We start from the raw sequence: 8,710 nt of genomic DNA on the forward strand, positions 1-8,710 counted from the left end.
TGCTAGGTTCAATTTTGTAATTACCTGTAGGCCCAGCTCTTAAAACATCTAAGCTGATGCTTTATCCCGAAGTTTTCTGTCTAGTCATAAAGTCTGTAAGCGTCCGGAGCTGATTCTTACCCCAGGATATATTATTGCTGGCCTAACCATGAATCTTGCCTAAGTCCAGTCAGCAGACATGCAGGCCCCATCTGAGACTCCTTCAGTACTCATGTTCATTCCAGAGAAACTCAGAACAGCTGTGCTATCTGAGTTCCATGACAATAAGACTTCAGGACATCCAGGGATTAATAAGACTTTGCATCTTCTCTCACGCTCTATATGGTGGACAACTATCAAGGCAGACATTCCAGATTTGTTAGGGATGTCATGTCTGTGCCAAAAACAAGTCTCCTCATGTTCTTACTTCTGGACAATTACTTTCTCTGTCTGTACCCTCCAAGCCATGGACCCATTTATCAATGTATTTTATTGTAGACTTACTAAGATTTCCAAATGCTTGGTCATCTGGGTAGTAGTTGACCGTTTCAGTAAAATGGCTCATTTAATTGCCCTGTCTAAACTGCCTAATGCTAAGGATCTTGCTTCATTGTTCATTCAACACATATTCCGTATTCAAGACATTGTCTCGGATAGAGGCTCTCAATTCATAGTCCATTTCTGGAGATCTTTCTGTGCGGAACTAGGGGTCAATATCAGTTTCTCGTCAGGGTATCACCCACAGTCCAATGGCCACACAGAATGGGTTAATCAATCATTGGAGCAATATCTACGACAGAGGTTCCCAACACGGTCTTCAAGGCACTCCAACGGTCCTGGTTTGAAATGTATCCATGCTTTGCCACAGGTGACTTAATTAGCACCTTAGTCAATTTGATTTAACCATCTGTGCTGAGCCATGGATATACCTAAAACCTGAACTGTTGGGGTGCCTTGAGGGCCACGTTTGGGAACCTCTGATCTACAATGTTATATTGCTAAATGCCAGGATGATTGGGTTGACCATCTACCCATTCTTCAACTTCCATGTCTCCTTTCCTCTGTGTTTCCGTGTATTCATCCTAAATGTAATACTTTGACTCCATCACAACAGTCTAGTTCTTTTTCTCCCATGTCTCGCCTTAGGAGGATTTAGAGGGAAGTACATCAAGCCTTAGAGGATGCGGCAGCCCGGTCTAAAAGATTTGCTGACAGATTTCGGAAACCTTGTTCTTTCAAAGTAGGAGACATGGTGTGGTTATCTGCCCGAAACAACAAGCTCCGCCAGACATCTCAGAAACTGAATCCCCGTTACATTGGACCTTTTCAAATCATCCAGAAAATCAATCCTGTTGCTTTCCGTCTGCAATTACCCAGATCTTTGCGAATCAATAATACCTTTCATTTATTTAACCGGGATTTGTTTCTAAGAAATTTAAAGTAAAAGGTTTCAGGAGACCTTCTTCAGTCATGATTCGGGGACATCAAGAGTCTATTGTTGAAAGAATCCTGGACTCCAAGTTTGTGCAGGGTCAAGTACATTATTTAGTTAATTGGAAAGGTTACGATCCTGAGGAGAGCTTGGGTGCCTGGGAAGTTCCTCCATGCTCCTGAACTAAAAAGATTCTTTAAGAAATATCCCCAGAAACCAGGTTCTAGGGGTTTCCTAACCTCTCTACAAGGGGGGGAGGGGTATTGTTATCAGCTGCAGCGCGGCTAATGGAGGAGGCAGGTCCCGGCTGTTGCCAAACGACCGGCATGCTGCACTTCCTTGGTCAGTCAGCGCTTCCGGGTCCTGTCCTGCGCCTAGCAATGCTACCGCAGGGGAAACTGGGAGCCAGCGAGCGCCTAGCAACCAGGACGCCAGACTCGGGCAGCGTTCCCGGTTGCTGGGTAACTAGTCGGGCTATGTCTTGTGGACGTGCAGCACAGCTGCATGTCCTTTCATTAATATCTAATTACTGAGTTCTGATTGGTGTAGCACCATTTATATTCGCTTCCTGGCCTCTCCCAAATCGTTGGTGATAGTTCCTGCTTCAGTGTGAACCTGTCAGCTCGTAGAATATCCTGTCTGTCTGCGTTGTGCAGGTGACCTGGAGACCTTGCTCAATTGATTGCCTGACCAGATCCAGCCCGCCTTGTGTTCAGTTTTTGTGGTTTCCACACAAACATTGCTTTTCCTGCATTTCTGTAGATAACATCTTTGAGCATTTTTGCTTTCGCAGTTTCCAAGTTACTTATAACATCTTTGAGCATTGTGTCTCTCAGTTTAGTTGCTTATAACATCTTAGAGCATTGTTGCTTTCATAGTTTATCTAGTGGCTGATTACATTTTATGCATTTTTGCATTCATAATCACTCGTATATTTAGTGTCATTGCTTTCAACACTTTGTGCAATTTAATTTGTGTAATTTGTGTTTAGAACTATCTCCTCAGTCTGTGCCTTGTTACCTCGTAAGACCTGAGGGCATCAGTGTCTGGGCAGACCTAATTCGACCATTCAAACGTGGTTGCTATAGAAGACTAGCTCTGCAGGCACCAACCGACTACTGGGAGGAGTAACAGTCATGGGTAGAGTAGGAGTTACTGCGGTCATTCATACTAGCTGCAGCTTCAGTCATGAGTAATGAAACTCACCAGTTGCCACCCACTCCCCTGAGTTCCAGGTACTCAGTTCATAACACAAACATCGCTGGGAGTGGCTCCCCTATTTGAATATTGGACTGCTCTGCAACTGCCACTGGCAAGGAAGTCTAACCTTAAGGTTCAGGAGATTCTGTGATGAGTCAGTGGTATTTGCCTTTTAAATATATAGATTTCAGATATATGTACTTAACCAACCTATTTCCAGTCAGGAGAGGATAGTGTCTCATTTATCACCTCTGATAACCTGTCACTAAAACTAAACATTGCCGAACCTCTGAGAGAGCAATAGAAGGAAAGAAGAGATATTTTGACTCTTAAATGCATTAAAAGAAAGCTTGATAGTCAGCAACTACTTATCTGCTGTGTACAGTAATGGGTATCGACAGCTCTCCCAGTGACCTTAAGTGTAGTGAAAAAACATTTACCTTGATACCTCAAAGGAGGAGCCCTAAGGAGATTGAGAAGCTAAGCAAGGAGACCTAGGGCTCTTTGGAATAGAGTCAGCCTATCCCTGCAAACCTTACATATTTACATACAGCGGGCGGAGCTTAGACTGTCATCCCAGCATTTACAGCACTGAGCAGGGCAGGAGATGGGATGGGGCAGAGAAGGAGGCAGATTCTTCTCAGCGCCAGCCTTTTGACAGCATCAATCTGGGGAAGGCCCGCCCAGAGGTGTGGCATAACAAAGATTGGCAGCGGCAGGTGGAGCATGCCCTGTTGTAAGTCTAATTGCTGATCTTCTGTGATAAACTAACCAGCTAACTAGGTATATCCCGATGCAGAGGTGCCGATTTATGTTTTTGCTGGTGGGTGCTCGTCAGGAGGCAGAAGCGGGACAGTCCCAAAAAACTCTTTCTGCGAGGTACACTGGGCTCCACAAGGAATGGACAATGGGATGTAGAATAGGATCTTGATCTGAGGCACTAACAGGCTCAAAGCTTTGACTGTTCCCAGAATGCACAGCACCGCCTCCTATATCACCCCGCCTCCCAGGACAGGAGCTCAGTTTTTAGTTAACCAGCCCAATGCAGTAGCAGGAAAAGAGACGACAACGGTTAGTAGCCACAACACCGCATTCTAACAACAGGAGACGTATCAGAGGCTAATGCCATACCAACCCAAAGAAGCTAAGTGCGTCAGGGTGGGCGCCTTGTGGAGCCCAGTGTACCTCGCAGAAAGAGTTTTAACAAAGGTAAGTTCTTACCATAAAACTCTTTTTCTGCTGCGTGGTACACTGGGCTCCACAAGGAATGGACAATGGGGATGTCCTAAAGCAGTTCCTTATGGGAGGGGACGCACTGTAGCGGGCACAAGAACCCGGCGTCCAAAGGAAGCATCCTGGGAAGCAGCAGTATCGAAGGCATAGAACCTTGTGAACGTGTTCCCTGAGGACCACGTAGCCGCCTTGCACAACTGGTCAAGGGTCGCACCACGTTGGGCCGCCCAAGAAGGTCCAACAGACCGAGTAGAATGGGCCATAATGTGAGCAGGAGCTGACAGACCAGCCCTCACATAAGCATGTGCAATCACCATTCTAATCCATCTGGCCAGAGTTTGCTTATGAGCAGGCCAGCCATGTTTGTGAAATCCAAACAAAACAAAGAGAGAATCAGATTTTCGAATAAAAGCAGTTCTCTTCACATAGATACGGAGAGCCCGTACCACATCCAAAGACCGCTCTTTGGGAGACAGATCAGGAGAAACAAGTGCCGGAACCACAATCTCCTGATTAAGGTGGAACGAAGAAACCACCTTAGGTAAATATCCGGGACGAGTCCTAAGAACCGCCCGGTCACGGTGAAAAATCAGATATGGGGAACTACAAGACAAGGCACCCAGATCCGACACTCTTCTAGCAGAGGCAATAGCCAGCAAAAACACCACCTTAAGGGAAAGCCACTTAAGGTCAGCTGAACTAAGAGGTTCAAATGGAGGCTCCTGCAACACCTCCAAAACCACCGACAAGTCCCAAGAAGCCACAGGCGGGACATTGGCCCTCATTCCGAGTTGTTCGCTCGCTAGCTGCTTTTAGCAGCATTGCACACGCTAAGCCGCTGCCCTCTGGGAGTGTATCTTAGCATAGCAGAATTTCGGACGAAAGATTAGCAGAATTGCGAATAGAAAATTCTTAGCAGTTTCTGAGTAGATCGAGACTTACTCCTACATTACGATCAGTTCAGTCAGTTTCGTTCCTGGTTTGACGTCACAAACACACCCAGCGTTCGGCCAGACACTCCCCCGTTTCTCCAGCCACTCCTGCGTTTTTCCCTGAAACCCTGCGTTTTTCCGCACGCTCCTAGAAAACGGTCAGTTTCTGCCCAGAAACACCCACTTCCTGTCAATCACTCACCGATCAGCAGAACGATGAAAAGCTTTGTTATGCCGTGAGTAAAATACCTAACTTTTGTGTAAAATAACTAAGCGCATGCGCTCTGCGAACCTTGCGCATGCACAGTAAGCGACTAATCGCAGTATAGCGAAAATTGGCAACGAGCGAACAACTCGGAATGACCCCCATAGGGAGGTTGGATACGCAACACACCCTGAGTGAAAGTATGAACATCAGGTAAAGTCGCAATTTTTCTCTGAAACCACACCGACAAGGCAGAAATATGAACCTTAAGGGAGGCTAGACGCAGGCCTAAATCTAGGCCTTGCTGCAGAAAAGCCAAAGTTTGGCTGTACTAAACTTGGAAGCGTGATAATTGTTAGATGCGCACCAAACAAAGTAGGAATGCCAGACCCTATGATAAATCCGAGCAGAAGCCGGTTTCCGGGCCCGCAACATAGTTTTAATGACCCCTTCAGAAAACCCCTTAGCCCTCAAGACGGAAGCTTTAAGAGCCACGCCGTCAAAGATAGCCGGGCTAGGTCCTGGTAGACACAAGGGCCCCGAACGAGGAGGTCTGGGCACTGTGGAAGTAGAATTGGACGCTCTGACGATAGGCCCTGCAGGTCTGAGAAACCAGTGCCGTCTGGGCCACGCTGGAGCTATGAGAAGTAGATTTCCATTTTCTTGCTTGAACTTCCGAATTACCCTGGGCAGGAGTGACACCGGAGGGAACACATACAGCAACCGAAACCTCCATGGCACCGCCAGCGCATCCACGAATGCTGCATGAGGATCCCTTGTCCTTGCTCCGAAGACCGGAACCTTGTGATTGTGTTGAGACGCCATCAGATCCACGTCTGGAAGGCCCCACTCTTCCACGAAGAGTTGAAACACTTCTGGATGGAGGCCCCACTTGCCGGCATGCACGTCCTGACGACTGAGAAAGTCAGCTTCCCAATTCAGGACTCCCGGAATAAATATTGCTGATATGGCCGGTAGATGGCGTTCTGCCCAACGTAGAATCCGTGAGACTTCCTTCATTGCCAAACGGCTTCGAGTGCCGCCTTGATGATTTATGTAAGCCACTGTGGTGGTGTTGTCTGACTGTACTTGAACAGGACAGTTCTGAATTAAATGCTGGGCCAGGTTCAACGCATTGAAGACCGCCCGCAATTCCAGAATGTTGATCGAGAGGAGAGATTCCTCCTTGGTCCACCGACCCTGAAGGGAGTGTTGCTCCAGCACCACGCCCCAACCTCTTAGACTGGCATCTGTCGTCAACAGGACCCAGTTGGATATCCAGAAGGGATGACCCCTGCACAATTGTTGGTCCGGAGCCACCAGTGTAGCGACAGACGGACCTCCGGAGTCAATGAGATCATGTGAGACCTGATCCGGTGAGGCAGGCCATCCCACTTGGCTAGAATCAGACTCTGGAGGGGGTGAGAATGGAATTGAACATACTCCACCATGTCGAATGCTGATACCATGAGGCCCAGCACTTGCGGACGAGAAAGGAAGCAACGAATCCTGCCCTGAATCTTCAGGACTTTCTCCTGAGACAAGAACAACCTCTGGTTGTGAGTGTCCAACAACGCTCCCAGGTGCACCATGCTCTGAGCAGGGACCAGGGAGGATTTCTTCCAGTTGATGAGCCACCCGTGGGCTTGTAGAAACCGGACCTTCATATCCAGATGACGCAGGAGAAGATCTGGGGAATTTGCCAGGATTAACAAGTCGTCCAGATACGGCAGTATCCTGACCCCTTGACGGCGGAGTACCACCGTCATCACCGCCATAACTTTTGTGAAGACTCGCGGAGCCGTTGTTAAACCAAAGGGAAACGCCCGAAACTGGTAATGTAGGTTGCCAATAGCGAACCTCAGGTATTGTTGATGTGACACTGCTATAGGAATATGCAGGTAAGCAACCTGTATGTCCAGGGAGACCATGTAGTCCCCAGGTTCCAAGGCCAGAACTATAGAGCGAAGAGTTTCCATACAGAACTTGGAGACCTTCACAAACCTGTTCAATGCCTTGAGGTTGAGAATGGGCCGAATGTGGTAAAAAATGAGATTTATGGTAAGAACATACCGTTGTTAAATCTCTTTCTGCAAGGTACACTGGGCTCCACAGGGAATGACATTGAGGTGTAGTGTAGGATCTTGATCCGAGGCACCAACAGGCTCAAAGCTTTGACCTTCTTCCCAAGATACATAGAGCCGCCTCCTCTATAACCCCGCCTCCGTGCACAGGAGCTCAGTTTTTGTTAACCAGTCCAATGCAGTAGCAGGCAAAAGAGACAACTGTTAGTAGCCACGTACACCACACTCTCACGACAGGGGAAAGTGTCAGCAGCTAATGCCATACCAACCCAAAGAAGCTAAGTGCGTCAGGGTGGGCGCCCTGTGGAGCCCAGTGTACCTCGCAGAAATAGATTTAACAACGGTAAGTTCTTACCATAAATCTCATTTACTGCTGCGGGGTACACTGGGCTCCACAGGGAATGACATTGGGGATGTCTTAAGCAGTTCCTTATGGGAGGGGACGCACCGTAGCGGGCACAAGAACCCGGCGTCCAAAGGAAGCATCCTGGGAGGCGGAAGTATTGAAGGCATAAAACCTTATGAACGTGTTCACTGACGACCACGTAGCCGCCTTGCACAATTGTTCTAGGGTCGCACCACGGCGGGCCGCCCAAGAAGGTCCAACGGACCGAGTAGAATGGGCCTTTATAGTAGCAGGAGCAAGAATGCATAAGCATGTGCAATCACCATTCTAATCCATCTGGCCCGCGTCTGCTTGTGAGCAGGCCAGTCACGTTTGTGAAAACCAAACAGAACAAAGAGAGAATCTGACCTCCGAATGGAGGCAGTTCTCTTCACATAAATACGGAGAGCCCGTACCACATCCAAAGTCCTTTCTTTGGAAGACAAGTCAGGAGAAATAAAGGCCGGAACCACAATCTTCTGATTAAGGTGGAAAGAAGACACCACCTTGGGTAAATACCCGGGACGTGTTCTAAGAACCGCCCGGTCACGGTGAAAAATCAGATATGGTAACCTACAGGACAAGGCACCCAAATCCGACAACCATCTAGCAGAGGCAATAGCCAGCAAAAACAAGGGAAAGCCACTTAAGGTCAGCAGAGTCAAGGGGCTCAAAGTGAGTCCCTTGCAACGCCTCCAGAACCACCGACAAGTCCCAAGGAGCCACAGGCGGGACATACGGAGGTTGAATCCGCAACACACCCTGAGTGAACGTATGAACATCAGGTAATGTCGCAATTTTTCTCTGGAACCAAGCCGACAAGGCAGAAATATGAACCTTGATGGAGGCAAGACGCAGGACCAAGTCCAGAAGCCGGTTTACGGGCCATCAACATGGTTTGAATGACCCCCTCAGAAAATCCTTTGGCCCTTAGGACGGAAGCTTCAAGAGCCACGCCGTCAAAGCCAATCGGGCTAAATCCTGATATACACAGGGGCCCTGAACGAGGAGATCTGGGCGCTGCGGAAGTAGAAGGGGACGCTCTATCGAGAGACCCTGAAGATCTGAGAACCAATGCCGTCTGGGCCACGCTGGAGTGATCAGAATTAGGATTCCTCCTTCTTGCTTGACCTTCCTTATTACTCTGGGCAGGAGTGACACCAGAGGGAACACGTATGGCAGCCGAAAGTTCCATGGAATTGCCAGTGCATCCACGAACGCTGCTTGAGGATCTCTTGTCCTTGCTCCGAAGACCGGAAC

This window comes from Pseudophryne corroboree, chromosome 5, assembly GCF_028390025.1.
Source record: "Pseudophryne corroboree isolate aPseCor3 chromosome 5, aPseCor3.hap2, whole genome shotgun sequence".
NCBI lineage: Eukaryota > Metazoa > Chordata > Amphibia > Anura > Myobatrachidae > Pseudophryne > Pseudophryne corroboree.